The 17,899-nt window shown below is 40.0% G+C and overlaps 1 long non-coding RNA gene across 1 annotated transcript; it reads right to left on the minus strand.

Annotated features, from left to right (window-relative positions):
* Positions 1–2,853: 2,853 nt before the first annotated feature.
* Positions 2,854–17,568, minus strand: LOC117348003. The gene is made up of 4 exons (XR_004536891.1): positions 16,023–17,568; positions 14,827–14,873; positions 6,243–6,297; positions 2,854–3,550 (listed from the first exon to the last, which is right to left on the minus strand). It is a non-coding gene; the product is annotated as an uncharacterized LOC117348003 (long non-coding RNA).
* Positions 17,569–17,899: the final 331 nt, after the last annotated feature.

A 17,899-nucleotide genomic window follows, 5' to 3' on the forward strand; every position in this document is an offset into this window, starting at 1 on the left:
TATGTCCAAATGGCCTGGATTAGGATGTTCTGAACATGTACATTTTTGTATTCAAAAATGGCCCAAAATATTAGATATCCTAAAGGCCATAATGTTCCCATAAGTCATTTAAAAAAAAAAAAAATATGGACATCTAGCGGTTTCAAAAATGGATGTTTCCCCATCTGGTATTTGCAATCTTGTGGGAAACATCCAAAGTCAAACTTAGATGCACTATCAAAAGTGCCCTTCTATGGATTTAACTAAGTAAGAGTTCTTTCTCTCATTATTTTCTTTGTCAATATGATCATTTTAAATAAAATATTTCAGCTATTATTACATTTTCCTTATAGACCTTAATATTGGCACCTCAAATTTTGCTTGTCTTGGTCAAAACTGGAATGTTGCCAGTGTCTCTAAATTTACTGCATGTGCTTATCAAAATGTTTAGTTCTGTAGAAAACCAGGAAAACTAATAACTTCTTATATTGGTCCATCTTAATGGAGTACTCAGCTGCACTAGCTAACAAACAGTATCAAATTGCAATCATTTCCTTAACATCAATAATGGAAGAAAATGAATGTGTACAAAATTGATCAATCATAGATTGAAAGTTCCCTTAGTCAAATGGCCTCCTAATCCATTTACCATCTGATTAATATGTTTTCAATGAAGGGGTTTCTCCATGTATAAAGATAATAAATTCTATCTTACTGTCGTCTGACCATATCAGAAGTGAAACAGATATACAAGATAGATATATTGTATCTCTAACTAACTGCTGATGGTTGGTATTAACCAAAGTAAAAAGACCATCTAAAGCAGGGGTGTCCAACCTGCGGCCCTGTGAAGTATTTTGTGCGGCCCCGATTGAGGGCAATGCAGTGTTTTCCTCTGCTGCCCCCGGGTGTTTACTATCTTGCCGGCTCCCTCCTGTGTCTTGTTGCAGCGTTTGAAAGTTTGTGCGGCCCCAGAAACATTTTTTTCAGCCAATGCGGCCCAGTGAAGCCAAAAGGTTGGACACCCCTGATCTAAAGCATGTCCCACATCAGGGTTATTGAGGTGATTATCCAGCTAAGACCTATAGAAGACTTTAAATCCTTAAAGCAAGTTGCTTTTGAGTCCTCAATATCTTCTACATGTAAATTAATATCTCCCAGTACGCCATTATCATTAAAATTCAGCCAATGTTGAACAATTACTTCCAACATATCATCCAAGGATGAGTGATAAATATCAGGGGAACGTTATAAATGGCAACAGCCTAACAATGGATTGTTAGACAAATTTTATATAATACCAGAACCCACCACCCTTACGTGTAGTTCTTGAGCACTTTAACCAGGGAACACTAAGAAGTGGAGCCTAGGACCTTCAATGACACACAACCAGTTTCAATAGTGAAAATCATGTCAAACTCTGAATGCTCATCTAAATCTCTGAAAATTTCTAGTTTGTTAATGCTACATATTGATCTGGCATTAATTAAAAGAAAAGGCATCAGCACATAAAACTCCTTGAATGACACAAGATTAGGCGTGATGGTAGTTAATACTCTATATGTGAAACAGCTGTGTGATGTGCATGATTATTATCCCCCTCTTTTACAAAGCCCGGTAATACAGGCCGATGTAGTAAATGCTCCAGCGCCCATAAGGATTGAATGGGTGTTGGAGCATTTGCCACCTGGCTTTGTAAAAGAGGCCCTTTATTTGTATTTGTCTTAACATTTTAAAAAAAACAACACTTTTGGCCCACATTTGTGATGTCACTTGAGGAAGTGGGGCTAGTGCCACACCATTGGTGCCCATAGTGGCAGAGTAATGCAGTAGAAAATAGTTCAGGATGCACAGGTGAAATAATGCTCCACAGTTTGGGGGAAGGGTCATCCTTTGTAATCAATCTCTGATCTCTTTCCAGCCTCATAGCATCTTATCTAAGTTGTTCGTGAGGGTATCTTATTCCCCTTGAACCTTAAAAATTCTCATGCTGGGACAAAAATCTTAAGATTCAGGAAAATGACTCGATGGCATACGGGACTCCTGCTTTAGGGTCTTCTAGCCAACGTTGGAACAATTTTGCCCCTTTCCTAATGGCTTGTTGTATTCCAGCAAAGGTTAATCCTAGTTTATTCCTCTCCCAATGCCTCAGTGCTCTAAGTAAATGTCTCGGAATCTTCATGCCGCTGTTAGCTTAATGCTCTTTGCACTTCTTTTGGTGTTACGGGGTCTGCAGCCACTTTAATGACTTTGAGAGTTGACACATCTTTGGCAGATTTGTGCCAGCAAGTTTTAAGCAATCTTCAATAAAAATGAATGGCAGCCCCCCTCCCCCCCCCTTTAAAGACTTGCTTGCTCCATTGACTACTGGAAACAAACAAAATGAATGTAACAAATGATTTGATATCAGAAAACAAACCATATGGACAATTAATGCAAAACTGAACTGAACTGAAATATTTTTCTGTGCACATTTGCATTTCTCTCTCTCTCTTGCTTTCTAGATAGATAGATAAATAGATAGATAGAAAAATGAACAACAAAATGATCACTTTTTTTCTTGAGCATCTGCTTACAGCTGATGCCAGTTTATGAAAAATAAACAACAATCCTACTCTGTTTCTGCAGCTTGGAAAATAATAAGCTGCTCTTGTTGCACCATCTCATATCTTGAAATCTGCTGTAAAAAATAATGAAGTAAACTAATGGTTTGAAGTAGCATAATTATAGTTGTAAACAAAGTAGTATTATATTTTCTATCTTAATCGTTCTGGATAAAAGCCTAACAATTTTGAAGGGCATATACAATATATACAGTATATTGTGTGTGTATCTGAGTGGGTCTAGCATTCTTGAATATTCAAACTAGAGCAATTCTTATTAACCAGAAATGAACTTTATTTTCTGAACTATATTTCAGAGGGGTTAGCTGCAAATATTTGCCTCTCTAAACATAACACTGTTATCTACAACAGAGAAGACACCTGTGATGGAATAGACAAAATGAAAAATAACACTAGCCAACACTCATTCGGATGCCTCAAATGCTAGACCTGTTTCTGGATATATTTTACCTGCTGATTCCAAACATGGCACCAGTTTTCCACTATCAGCTCTAGCTTTTGAGATTCAGAACATGTGCTATATACCACTCTTCACTCTGCTCGCCCATTTAAAAAAATCAAGATATTTTAATATAATGTTTAAATTAATATCTTTGAAGCATGAAGGAAATATATTAAAAATTAAAAGAAAAGTGTTCAACATGAAAATCTACTTATATATACTGAAAGCACAAGTTTATAATACAATCTTTCCAGTCATTTGATGCACAAGAAGCTCTTTTTGTAAGACTTCCAAGAGTGGGATCTGCCAGGACAATCCCACATAAGATTTCAAAAATAGTCTGCCATCATGTGTATACCATCTTCCTTGATATCTAGCTTCCATTGTTTTTATGTCTTGGTGAAATCTTTCACGTTGCTCTTCGCTTAAGTCACCAAGGTTCTCTGGAAAGCAATCTAAGTGACCGTGCAGATAATGGACTTTAACACTCATGTTACAGCCAAGCCTGTTGAAATGAAAGAACATATCCTCAACTAATTATATGTAGTTGTCTGCCTTCTTGTTGCTAAGAAAGTTTTTCATAACAAGAACAAATGAAGACCAGGCAAATGATTCAATTTCATTAACTGATGTTATGAAATGTGGGTCATTTATAAGTTGTATGATCTGTGGACCATTGAAAATTCCTGCCTTCAGTTGGAATCATGTAAACACTCTCACTATATGTGAGCTTACAGTTTTAGCTGTAAGCTGATAACAGTGGCTGTGCCAACCTGTCGAGAATTAAAGTAGGGGGGGATGGAATGTCAGAGAGTAGAGAGTGATAGGCTTGTGGTAAATGGGACGGGATTGGTAGTTGGGGTGCTAAGGCTAAGGGATTGGGTAGTTAGTGAAGGTATGAAGTTTTGATTGGGAAAGTAAAATTGTGGGGTTTTGGCTTAGGGAAAAAAATTGGCAGTATAATTATTATTTTTGGGAAGTGTGGGAGGATGTGCGTAGGTAGGTTTTGAATTTGTTCCCTTCCCACCCTACCTATTTTGGTGGGTCTTGGTTTGGGTGGATTTGGGACAGGGTTGATCCCAGCTTGGGGCGGGAATGTTGTATATGGGGATAAATTGTGAACAGTGTTGCTTAAGAAGTTACATGTTATGTGCTTACTCTGCTCATGTGCGAAAGTGTCATGGGTGGTGGCATGACTCTGCGACACTATGAGTCTTGCTGGGGGAAGTGGAGAATTAGTGGAATATGAGGAATTTTGTGAGCTGGGCTAATTCGACACCAATTAGCACCAGGGGGTGAGATTTGTGAGAAGGGCTAGTTCGATACCAAATAGCTCCAAGGTTGTCGTTGTGAAGCTACACTGAATTATTTCTGTAAGGAAAATGTTATAGTTATATGATGCATTGATGAATGAGTTTAATAAAGCTACGGCCCGTGCTTTGCAATTAATAAAATTGTTGTGTCTTGCTTTAATTAGTTGTATGTATGATGGAGTTGTGCGAATACCAATGTTACTGATAACTTGTATGCAAAAATACAAACCCCATTAGATTTTAAATCTATGTGCAACAGTTTTAAACAGATCAGGTTGAAAAAGCTTTAAAATACAAAAAACAACACCGGTTACAAAATCCTGTAACCTGCGACAACCTCCCCATCCTCCCCACCATAACGATCGCGTCAGGAGAGATGCCTAATCTCTCCTGCTGCGATCATGATCGTGACCCCCCCCAACAAAACCCCAAACAGGCAGGAGGGTGCCAAGGCCCTCCTGCTGAAGATGGCACCATGACACCTCCCCCACGAATACCGGCAGGAGGGATCCCAAGCCCTCTTGCTAAAGACGGCACCCCGATACCCTCCCCTCCCCCATGAATACCGGCAGGAGGGATCCCAAGCCCTCCTGCCGAAGATGGCCCCCCACCCCTGTGAACCCCCTGAATGCCCCCCACTAACCCTATCTCCCACTACACAGAACCCCCCCCCCCACTAACCTATTCAGTTGGCCTCTACTTCCCAGCCAAACCATGCCCACACCTAGCTTTAGGCAAGCTTAGACAGGCTTGCGCGCCTCCCTAGGCTCCTGTAGGTACCTCCAATGTAGGCAGCCTGCCTCAGGAGGTTTTTTTTTTAGAAATCATGTGTCCTGATTGTCTGGTTAGGCAGCAGTTGGCCGCCTACAATTGGGACGCCATTTACAGAATCTGGGCCATAGAGTACATGCAGAAATTTTTACCTTCGATGGAACAAGTGTGAATTTATGTATCAGCATTTGAGTATTATTGGGGCTGGATCTGAAAGGCTGTTTTATAAAGGCGATATCAAGAAAGTTCCAATATAATGTATGAATATCAACATGATAGCCACTTCACTTCTATGGAAGTTTGGAAATTTCAATAGACAGTACCAACTGAATCTTTTTAACAGTTCTGTAGCATTGCTTCAATTATTGCTGGCAGCAGATCACTGGAGCCCTGAAGAAGACTTTCCATTAGCTGAAACATGAACCGTATAGGGTCTTTATACAACTGATTATTACATTGATATTGACTTGCTGCATAAGTTGTCTAGCTTTATTATTTGCCCAATTGGCAGCTTTTTTTAATCATTTTATATGTTGGAATGAACTTGGTTAGATCCAGAATAATAATTCCACTTTCTATTTTGTTATGGTGTATGAACACAATAGCTTTATATAAATATCTCGGAACATTTCCCAAAAACAAACCACTTTCATTAGAAAAATCTAGCCCAAGTATGAGGCCATCCTATCATAGTATCGTGATAGTAAATGACGACAGATAAAGACCTGAATGATTCATCCAGTCTGCCCATTAGTTATAACCATTAAAAATGCATGATCAAATTAACTTGTCTCTTCTTTGATATTTCTGGGTCATAGACTGTAAAGTCCACCTGGTATTATCCTAGGTTCCAAATGCTATTACTTTAGTGCAAAAAAAAAATATTTTTTTGCTTTTCCAAAATATCAAAAAGAAAATACTTAATTTAAAAATTGCACTTTAACAGGTCACAACACTGACATAATCATATTTCAAGCCTTCTGCCCTGCATCATGATATTTTTCCAAATTATGTTTGATCTACAATAAAAGAAATTAGAAAATATGATTGAAATCATAAACATTTTTATCTTCCTTTATAAAAAAAAAAAAAAATAAATAAATTCATACTTACAGAATCAAAAAACTGCATTAAGTTCTTCAGTTTGCAAGTATTCCTTCCACTAATTCTAGGGAATAAAGAACAAAAAATGACTGTTAACCATTTATACAAGCACACAGGACAGGATGCACAAAGCTCCAGCAACCTGGCAAAAAGTACTGGGTTGGGAGCAATTTTCTTTTGCTGAGGTATGTTCAGCATAAACAGCATGCAAACTATGTGCATCCTATCTGTGCTGAGTATCCCAGTGAAAGGGGGAGGATCTGTGCCTAGCGCCTACTCACAGGAATTGAGTGGTAGGAGCAGCTCTTGTGTGCAGGCCCAGTACAGGTCCTGATCGCCGGAGCTCTTCAGCAAGTTTATTTTTGTGTTTATTTTTTTTAAAAAAAATGTTGGTTTCAACCATAATATGGACACACATGTTGTGCATGTTTTGTGTGAGTGTGTGTCCTGTGCCTAACAATTGCATTTTGACCATAAGTGTGGGACACACACTCACACAAAACATTAACAAACAGCTATAGGCAGCTCAGACCTGCCATAAATTTTGCACAGTAAGAGGTTGGCATTACCTTCTGTATATTACAAGAAATGCTCATTTTAATACTAATGAGCTCTTTCTAATGAATTAGTGTAGGGTTATTGGTGGCTGCTACTTCAATTGGTAAAAGCCCCGAGAACCCTTTAGAGCATCAGAGGTTGAGATGCCTTTCAAGTAAGACTGGCTATAACCAGTCTTACTTCCACGGCAAGCTTTTGAGCATCAACCCCACAATGAGGAACCAATCAGCTACTGATCATCTGATAAAAAGAAATCAAACAAAAAGAGTTTTCCATTCAACAGTTTCGTTCAAACTTCCAGGAGAAACAGTTCACAACTTATGAATGAATGGGCTTCTGGAGCTCAATGCGACACCAGTGGTACAGTAATAGTGCAAAGTAAACTTTTTGTGCTTATTCAGGTATGAGAACATAGATCTTTGAGTTCTGCCCACATAAACAAGAGGGCATGGACATAAAATAACATAAACTACAGTATATGAGCAGATTCACAATTTGTATCCTGGTGTGCAGTTAAAGTAGATCCAGTAGAAAGAGAAGGGATGACTTCCCTATGAAAAAAAGGCTAAAAAGCTAGGGCATTTCAGTTTGGAGAAGAGGCAGCTGAGGGGAGATATAATTGAGGCCCACAGACCCGATCCAACCAAGAGTGTGAGCTCCACCTCCCTCTGCAGTCCACTAGGAAGATCAACTGTTTTTTACACCTAAGCAGCAACAGGACCAGCCACCATTACCGAGAGCCCTTTGCCCTGATCCAGCCAGACAAGTAAGCTCTTCCCCCAGCATTCCGTTGGAAAAATCAATCTGCTTACTTTTAAATATCATCAGAAGTAAGAGATCAACTGCTTTTACACCTAAGCAGCACCAAGACCAGCCGCCACTATCGAGAGCCTTTGTCCCAATCCTGCCAGGCGTGTGTGCTCTTCACCATACAATTCGTTGGAGAGATCAATCTGCCTGCTTTTAAATATCAGCAGCATTGGGAGATCAACTGCTTTTACACCTAAACAGCACCAAGACCAGCCGCCACTATCGAGAGCTCCTCCCCTTATATCCCTTTTAAGAGATCAATCTACCTGCTTTAAATATCAGCAGCAGTAGAAAAACAACTGCTTTTACATACAAGCAGCAGCGAGACCTACCGCAACCACCAAGAGCCCACAGACCCGATCCTGCCAGGATTGTGAACTCCTCCCCCTGCAGTCCATTGGAGAGATCAATCTGCCTGCTTTTAAATATCCCAATATAAACAACTGGGTAAATTCAAAAAGCAAAAGAGTTCCTAAATGAACCGTATCAAGAAACAAACTAGTAAAGGAACCCACTAGCTACTTCAAAATTCTTTTCATTAGGTGGTGCTCAGATTCCAAGATGGAAATAAAGAGTTCAGTATGGGGACCAAACCCCTATGAAAACTCTTATGGTATCTATCATTGCACCGTATGGAAAAGATGTTTTAAAGTGCTCACAAGGTGAACTCATAATATGCTCAGAGTCTTTAGAAATACTGAATGAATGTCCAGTCTTTGTATGAATTTCAATATGTAACAGCTTCAAAATATGCAAATATTCAAAAAAAGGACTTAGCTGAAGAATACTGAAAGCGTGGATGATTGCTGGGTCCTGACGCGTTTCGCCGCCCTGGCTTCCTCAGAGAACCCGCAGCTTTCAGGCTTGTATTCAAAAACTTGTCCCGCTCTCAAATTCCTCGCCTCCACGTCCTAGTCTCACAGAGCTCACAGAGACTAGGACGTGGAGGCGAGGAATTTGAGAGCGGGACAAGTTTTTGAATACAAGCCTGAAAGCTGCGGGTTCTCTGAGGAAGCCAGGGCGGCGAAACGCGTCAGGACCCAGCAATCATCCACGCTTTCAGTATTCTTCAGCTAAGTCCTTTTTTTGAATATTTGCATATTTTGAAGCTGTTACATATTGAAATTCATACAAAGACTGGACATTCATTCAGTATTTCTAAAGACTCTGAGCATATTATGAGTTCACCTTGTGAGCACTTTAAAACATCTTTTCCATACGGTGCAATGATAGATACCATAAGAGTTTTCATAGGGGTTTGGTCCCCATACTGAACTCTTTATTTCCATCTTGGAATCTGAGCACCACCTAATGAAAAGAATTTTGAAGTAGCTAGTGGGTTCCTTTACTAGTTTGTTTCTTGCTTTTAAATATCAGCAGCAGTGGAGATCAACTGCTTTTACACCTAAGCAGCAACGAGACCAGCCACAACCACCGAGAGAACACAGACCCGATCCTACCAAGAGTGTGAACTCTTCCCCCCCTGCAATCCGCTATGAAGATCGACTGTCGGCCCCGGGCGGCTTTCCCGCAGAGGAGAGAATCCTGCATTCATCGTGGGCCTCATCTGGGGCAGCCTCCTTGGAGCGGCTGGGGCACGGGCAGTGTGTCTGGGAGGGAATGCATGGATGGGAGAACATCGCAGGGGAGGAGACATAGACATCCTGGGACTGTCGGCCAAGTCTCTTCCCTGAAGAAGCCCTTTTTCTGGAAACTAAAATCCTGTTAAAATGTTTATTTTATTTTTATTTTTCCTCTAACTCTACTTTTCACTTCTCTATTACCCTCCAGGTACTTTAGTTAGATTGTGAGCCTTCGGGACAGTAAGGGAATTTTTCAAGTACCTTTCCTATTTCTAATCTTAATGTATATTTTCTGTAAACCGCTTAGAACCTAACGGATGTAGCGGTATATAAGAAATAAATTACATTACATTACATTACATAAAATGCTAAGTAGAATAGAATGAGTAGATATGAATTGCTTCTTTCCGAAAATAAAAATACTAGGGATCATGAAATGAAGCTTGCTAAGTAGTAAATTTTAAATAATTTGGAGAGTAAATACGAGGGTAAATCAAAAAGTAAAGGCAAAATACATTTAACGGCTTTAATAGAAGTAACTGAACAATTGAACGTATCACTTTTTCATGTTGTCCCCATGCAAGACGTAAAACTAGGAGTGGAAATGTCCTATAAAAATGGTGGACTCAATTTAATTCTTAAATGTACTTTTTTTTTTGGGGGGGGGGACACATGAATAAAAGTACATTTAAGAATTAAATTGAGTCCACCATTTTTATAGGACATTTCCACTCCTAGTTTTACGTCTTTGAGTTTGTGGATTTGGTTCTCCTGTTTTATATATTGTCCCCATGCAAGACAACATATTTGTTGTATTGTTTGACTAGCTTCTGAATTTCTGCAGATAATTTTTTCAGCTGCTTCCTTTACTTCATCGTGCTTTGTCTTTTGTTATCCAGGTAGAAGTGATGTACCCCTGTTTCGGCGCCGATGACAATTCTCTCCAGAATTCTTGGATCTTCTTCATACCTTCTCAGGAATCGGGTTGCAACCTCTACGCACTGTAAGCTGTTTGGAAACCCATTGTGCTCCTGCTTTCTTTTATCCCAAGTCACCATGCATTATGGCAAATGCATATAGATAGCTGATATCCAAATTTGCAGCCAATTGAGACACCATTATCTATAGGTCTTCTCTAATCAAGACATCTGCCCTGTCAATGTGCTCTTGTGTGAGTGATATTAATAAGCGACCAGAACGACCTTCATTGGTTATACTTGTTCTTCCCGCTTTAAACCTTTTTACCCACTTATAGACTTTTTCTTGTCCATAGTGAGTCAATATCTTATGGTGAATTTCCACAGGTTTCACTCCCTCTGCCCAAAGAAAGCACACTACTGCAAGTGTGATGGTGCAATCTTGCAATGAAGTGTCCATGTTTCTGACCTCATGGCTGTCACATAACTAAAGATTGAGTGCTACATTGTACTTGGACAAACTATTTAACAGGCAATGTATAAGCATATATGTTGCATTTGGCTAGCTCTGTTCTGGTTATCATGTAATTTAACAATTGCCTTTAATTTTTGATTCATCCTTGTATTTCTTCTTTCAATGTACAATTAAACTCTGGAATTCATTGCCAGAGAATGTGGTAAAAACAGTTAGCTTAGCAGGTTTTTATAAAGGTTTGAACAAGTTCTGAAAAGAAAACTCCATAAACTATTATTAAGATGGACTTGGGAAATTAGAACATAAGAGTTGCCGTTCTGGAACAGACTGAACGTCCGTCAAACCTGGTATCCTATTTCCAACAGTGGCCAACCCAGGCCACAGGTACCGGCCAACATCCCAAGGATTTTATGTTACTTATCCTAGGAATAAACAGTGTATTTCTGCAAGTCCATTTTAATAATGGCTTAAGGACTTTTGTTTTAGGAAATTATCCAAACTTTTTTTAACTCTGCTTATTCCTGGGATAAGGAGCATAAAATCTGTTTTGTTCTTTTGAAATCTTGCCAGGTACATGAGATTGATGGCCATTTGTTTTATCTTTGTAAGGTGATGCTTATGTACTTTTGCCTATTTTACCTTTATATTCCTATGCAAATACCAAGTTGGAAATAATTTATGGGGTGCCACCATTTGCAAAATGATTTCTTGGAGACTATTATGGTGTATGTAAATGAATTTCCCAGCCATCTTTACCACTTGAGAAAGGCTGGGTACTAATTTAGGGATCATTTTATAAAGCAGTGGTAGTACCTGTTTCCACAAGCTGGTGAGTTACAGTAAATGATCTAACGCTCATATGAAATAAACTAGAGATTCAGGAGCAGAAGGTCAATCAATCCTTTATAAAATAGGGTTAAAAAGCATCTTTTCTGGACTTCTCATATGGGCACCTGTTGTGAAATTACTCCCCTCTTTCTATTTCCTGAAGTCTTGTTTCTACTTAATAAATTTCAATGGCCCAAAATTAAAATAAAACAATGGCACAGAAGTTGTTAAAGGACCCCTGAAGAAGGCAATGTTCTGCCTAACATGGCCCATGTAGGGTCCAGTTTATATTACCATTTCTTTGAGCAATTAGTGGTTTGTAAAATGACTTTAAGAACATAAGAATAGCCTTACTGGGTCAGACCAATGGTTCATCTAGTCCAGGTCACTAGTATCTGGCAAAAACCCAAAGAGTAGAAACATTCCATGCTACCAATCCAGGGCAAGCAGTGGCTTCCCCCATGTCTGTCTCAATAACAGACTATGGACTTTTTCTCAAGGAAATTGTCCAAACCTTTCTTAAAACCAGCTACGCTATCCGCTCTTACCACAACCTCTGGCAATGCGTTCTAGAGCTTAACTATTCTCTGAGTGACAAAACATTTCCTCCTATTGGTTTTAAAAGTATTTCCCTGTAACTTCATCGAGTATCCCCTATTTTTTGTAATTTTTGATGGAGTGAAAAATCCACTTGTACCCGTTTTACACCACTCAGGATTTTGTAGACTCCAATCATATTTCCCCTCAGCCGTCTCTTTTCCAAGCTGAAGAGCCCTAGCCTTTTTAGTCTTCCCTCATACCAGAGGAGTTCCATCCCCTTTACCATCTTGGTTACTCTTCATTGAACCTTTTCGAGTGCCACTCTATCTTTCTTGAGAAAAGGAGACCAATACTGAATACTGAATGTGAGGTCATCAAATTCGCAGATGACACCAAACTATTCAGCAAGGTTGAAACCACGGTAGATTGCGAGGATCTCCAAAGGGATCTTACGACACTGGAAGAATGGGCGAAAAAGTGGCAAATGAGCTTCAACGTAGGGAAATGCAAGGTCATGCATATAGGTAGAAGGAACCCCATGTTCACTTACAAAATGGGGGGATCAATGCTAGGGGTCAGTAAGCTGGAAAGAGACCTGGGAGTGATGGTAGACACGACATTGAAGGCGTTGGCACAGTGCGCCACAGCCTCGAGGAAAGCAAACCAAATGTTAGGTATCATTAAGAAGGGTATCTCGACCAGAACGAAGGAAGTCATCCTGCCACTGTACCGGGCTATGGTGCGCCCGCATCTGGAATACTGTGTACAGTACTGGTCACCGTACCTCAAAAAGGACATGGCAATGCTTGAGGGAGTCCAGAGAAGAGCAACTAAACTGATTAAGGGTATGGAAAACCTTACATACACTGACAGACTGAAGAAGCTGGGGCTGTTCTCCCTGGAAAAGCGGAGACTCAAAGGAGATATGATAGAGACCTTCAAGATCCTGAGGGGCATCGAAAAGGTTGACAAGGACAGATTTTTCAATTTGAAAGAAACCACAAGAACAAGGGGTCACTCGATGAAATTGAAGGGGGACAGGTTTAGAACAAACGCAAGGAAATTCTTTTTCACACAGAGGGTGGTGGACACATGGAACACCCTTCCGGAGGCCGTGATAGGAAATAGCACAGTACAGGGTTTCAAGGAAGACCTGGATAGGTTCCTGGAGGACAATGGGATTGAGGGGTACAGATAAGAGCAGTGGAAGGTTTAGAGATAAGTAGGTATAAAATTAGTCAGGGACCGCTGCTCAGGCAATATGCCTGATGGGCCGCCGCGTGAGCGGACCGCTGGGCGGGATGGACCTCTGGTCTGCCCCGGCGGAGGCAACTACTTATGTACTTAATACTCCAGCTGAGGTTGCACCAAGGAGCGATACGGAGGAATTATAATATTCTTAGTCTTGTTAACCATCCCTTTTTTTAATAATTCCTAGCATCTTGTTTGCTTTTATGGCTGCCCCCATATATTGGGCGGAAGGCTTAATTATACTGTCTACAATGACAACCAGATCTTTTTCTTGGGCGCTAATCCACAAGGTGGAACCTAGCATCTGGTAACGGTAATTTGGATTATTCTTCCCATGTGTATCACTTTGCATTTGTCTACATTAAATTTCATCTGCCACTTGAATGCCCAGTCTTCCAATTTTCTAAGGTTTGCCTGCAAATTTTCACAATCTGTATATGTTTTTACAACTTTGAACAGTTTAGTGTCATCTGCAAATTTAATCACTTCATTCATCGTTCCAATTTCTAGATCATTTATAAATAAGTTAAATAGTACTGGTCCCTGTACAGATCCCTGTGGCACTCCACATTTACTCTCCTCCATTGAAAAAAATGACCATTTAAACCTCCAATTTTTCTCTCCAATAACCAATTCCTGGTCCACAACTGAACTTTTCCACCTATTCCATGACTCTTTTATTTTCTCAGGAGCCTTTCATAAGGAACTTTGTCAAAAGCTTTCTGGAAATCTAAATATACTACATCAATTGGCTCACCTTTGTCTACATGTTTATTCACACTTTCAGAGAAGTCAAGCAAATTGGTAAAGCAAGATCTCCCTTAGCTGAACCCATTAAATCATATTTGTCTACGTATTCCACAATTTTATTTTTTATAATTGTTTCCACCATTTTGCCTGACACTGAAGTCAGGCTTACTGGTCTGTAATTTCCCAGATCTCCCCTGGACCCCTGTACTTTGGTATATTTTGGTTCTATACTCAAGATTTTTCAGTTTTGATGGTTTTTTAATTATATTTTTATCATAATAAACTTTGCATCAAACATCTGTGACATCCAGGGACTATTGTTCCACTTTTGTTGTTTTGGATTCACCTATAAATATATATATATATATATATAACATCAATATATTTTCAAACAGACTAAAAATAATACTGTTCTTTGTATTACAGTGATTTTTCTGATTTACTGAGCTTTCATTCTAAAGACAGAATGGTGTGGGTGTGTGGTGGGGGGGAATAACCCTTCATACATCTGACCTATTATCTGCTAATTGTTGAATAACAAAATAAGGGGTGTTTGCTCATCTGTTGAAAGAAGCATTGAATCCATAAATACATCATAATAGAAATGGATAACCAATTACAATACGCTTGAATTATACTAGATTATTCAGTGCTGACTCATGTGATCAAGTATATTCTTCAGCCACTCTGGATTGATGCTCTTTCTCTCTGCTATAGTAAATCTGTACAATGCTGTATTGAAATTGCTATTGAAAGCATGAGACAATAGAACAACAAGTGTTAACACCAGGTTTTTATTTTAAATAAATAAAAGGGCATAAAATGCAGTATAAATTGAGTGAAGCAGGATGAAATGCACCATAAAAACCTGTGAAACTGACAGTTATCAGTGTTCTTTATCCAACACTTGAGGTGAGGAGCCGGTTCCCTGGAATAATAGATAACAGCTGAATGAGTTATGGTTTCATGTTATAACGACTTTTTATTCTGTGCCAAAGACCTGAAATGCTCAACATAATACTGTACGGCATATGAGAATGTGCAAAAGCTACTAGAAAATCACTCAGTGAAGATAATGCTTGCATTCGGGAGGCGTGCTAAATCTATTTCTAGCAGTGCTGACTGAGCACTATTAGCAGTTCCAGAGTCCGCTGTAAGCATGCTAATCAACTCAGAAGCAAAAAGACAAGTTTTGATTTTCAGTTTATAACCAGTAAATGTGACTGACAGTTCTAACCATGGCCCGCGTAAGTCATGTGTGCTACATTTAAAATGAAGTGCAGCAGATCACTGAAGCTCCAGTTGTCAACCACAATAAAAATGAAAAACAGTAAGATTTACTCTGGACAAAAACCGACAGAGCTTGGGACGGTTCTGCATTTAAAGGGATAGTCGATTAGTATTATGGATCATGATATTTACGGGGATAAATTGTTAGGAATGGCATTTCTTTGCAACAAGCTAAGGGCTAGGGCTGAGGTGTTGCAGTGTAAAGATTTGGGGGCTTCAATACCCACTGTTGGTGATTTCATGTTAACCAGTGAAATGGATGCTGGTCATAACCACTCAAAGTAGCTGTGATCCAACTGCATATGTAGCAACAAATGCAGTGATATTGATCACAATTATATATCTGTCCCAAGTATTGTGTAAGGGAAAAGGGACTTCGGGGAACCATCCTGCACAAACCAAACTTTTGGTATTAAAGGGCTGGGAACTACTGCTTCCGATCTTATTCCTTAGTCAAATCATTTGATACTCTGGGTGTGGGACAGGTCTCTGAAGTCTGTTTTCCCTTGCACAATGCACGGGAGAGAGATATATAATGCTGATCAATATTTTTTCATTTGCTGTCGCATATGCACAGTTTGATTGTAGCTCTATTGGTTCTTGTTCCACCCCTTCCACCCCTAATGCAGCTGATAGGTACTGTGGCATATATGCCTTCGTCCTTGCCATGTCAACACATTGAGTGTGCAGGGGGTTGGAGATGCAGACAAGAGGTAGGCACATCACATGTAGTAGCACATGATGGAGGGGACCAGGGCAGATGTAGGGTTGCTGCAAGGGTACTTACGTTCCTGCCTGGTTTTCCAGATGAGGGCCCTGTTTTCCCGGTTGACCTTCCTATATCGCCGCCTCAGGGGTTCAAGATCCCGATATATCCCAAAGCTGCTGCAAGACACAATTTGGTGGGGAATAGGGTCAGGTGATAGGCTTTGTTGCTTCACATGCATTATCATTATCAGTACAGGGGTTCATGTGATATGGAAGGGGGCTACCTTCTAAAGATAGGTAACATTTTAGGTTTTAGGATCTGGTGGTGCTGCAGTGGGAAAATGATGATGTACTGTGATGGTTCCCATCAAATACAGCTATACAACACATGCTGATTAATGAGGGCACAGAGCACATGCATTCTACTTCTTCCTGAAATATATGGAGTGTTTTTTTTTTTCTATTCATAGATTGTTCATGACTTATTTTGCCCTATGCCTTCTCAGTGATGTCAAAGAGACGGGTAAGGATCACATATTTTCCTTTTTGCAATGAGGAGATGCTTTGCAATGATCCCAATGTGGTGTTAGACAACTGGGAAGAGGCTGCTTGCAGGGGAAGGGCATGTGGGGGCTTATTTAACTAGGGCTCCCCTCATATTAAGAAGTCATTAGTGATACCCTGACTTCGATAGTAGAGAGCACAGGGTGCCACTCACCTATGGAGGATACTTCGGATATGTCTCCAGGTATTTGTGGAGTCACAATGGAGGGGCCTCTGGTCATGGTGCTCGAAAAGATGCCTCTGGTGCCAGAGGCAGAGTTCCAAGAGTCATTCCATCTCTGCCCTGGTGTAATTAGTCTCTCTCCTTTCCCCATAACCCCTCTCACACACAGATTCACTCCCTCCCTCACTCTTTGTCACTCACTGAGACACTCTGGGGGAACACTCAATCTCACAATCACACCCTTTCTTACAACACCTTTATCACACACACATGCTCTCTCATAACCACTAAGACTTTTACTCTTTCCGTCAGAACTCATTTTTTTTCCCCTCCAAAACCACCACTCCTCACACCACTATAAACTAACAGCCACAAAAATCATGATTCCATGTGCAGGGCTATATATATAGTATATATAAGCATACCACGTTTGTGATCCTAGAAGTAACATCAATACGTCCAGTAGGATGACCAACAGAACACCTATGCTAGATGTCCAATACATTGAATAATGGACGTCCTGTATGTCTACACTTATATGTAAAGAGGGTCATACAATGGGTAGATTTAGATGCATGGCACAGGCTTGTTTGTGTAGCAGTATTTAGATGTATAGCTATGCCATAATCAATTGCCACATTTCTTATAGATGTACGATCGATTATGGTACAACCGAATAGGGAGATAACTAATTTATGAATGCTACAACTGAATAGGGAATAGGGTTGGGTCAGGGACAGTAAAAATGCTATGATGGTCCCTATATTAACCGCGGTTTGGTGTCATCACTAAACAAAGGGTTATTTGGTCTGAGCACTTTTACAAATATATAAGTATACAAGAGCTGTGATCATTTAAGCCAGGGATCTCAAAGTCCCTCCTTGAGAGCCGCAATCCAGTCGGGTTTTCAGGATTTCCCCAATGAATATGCATTGAAAGCAGTGCATGCACATAGATCTCATGCATATTCATTGGGGAAATCCTGAAAACCCGACTGGATTACGGCCCTCAAGGAGGGACTTTGAGACCCCTGATTTAAGCTATCGATTATGGTCCCAGAATATTGGACATCCAGCAGTGGAATTTCTAATTTGGACATCCATGGAAGTTTGATTATGTTCCTCCACATGGTCATTTATTTTGCTCACATTAAGTCCCTCTTTTATCAAGCTGTGTTAGGGTTTTTTTAATCGCTGGCTGCTGCCATAAAAGCTCCGATGCTCATAGAA

This window comes from Geotrypetes seraphini, chromosome 1 (assembly GCF_902459505.1).
Source record: "Geotrypetes seraphini chromosome 1, aGeoSer1.1, whole genome shotgun sequence".
NCBI lineage: Eukaryota > Metazoa > Chordata > Amphibia > Gymnophiona > Dermophiidae > Geotrypetes > Geotrypetes seraphini.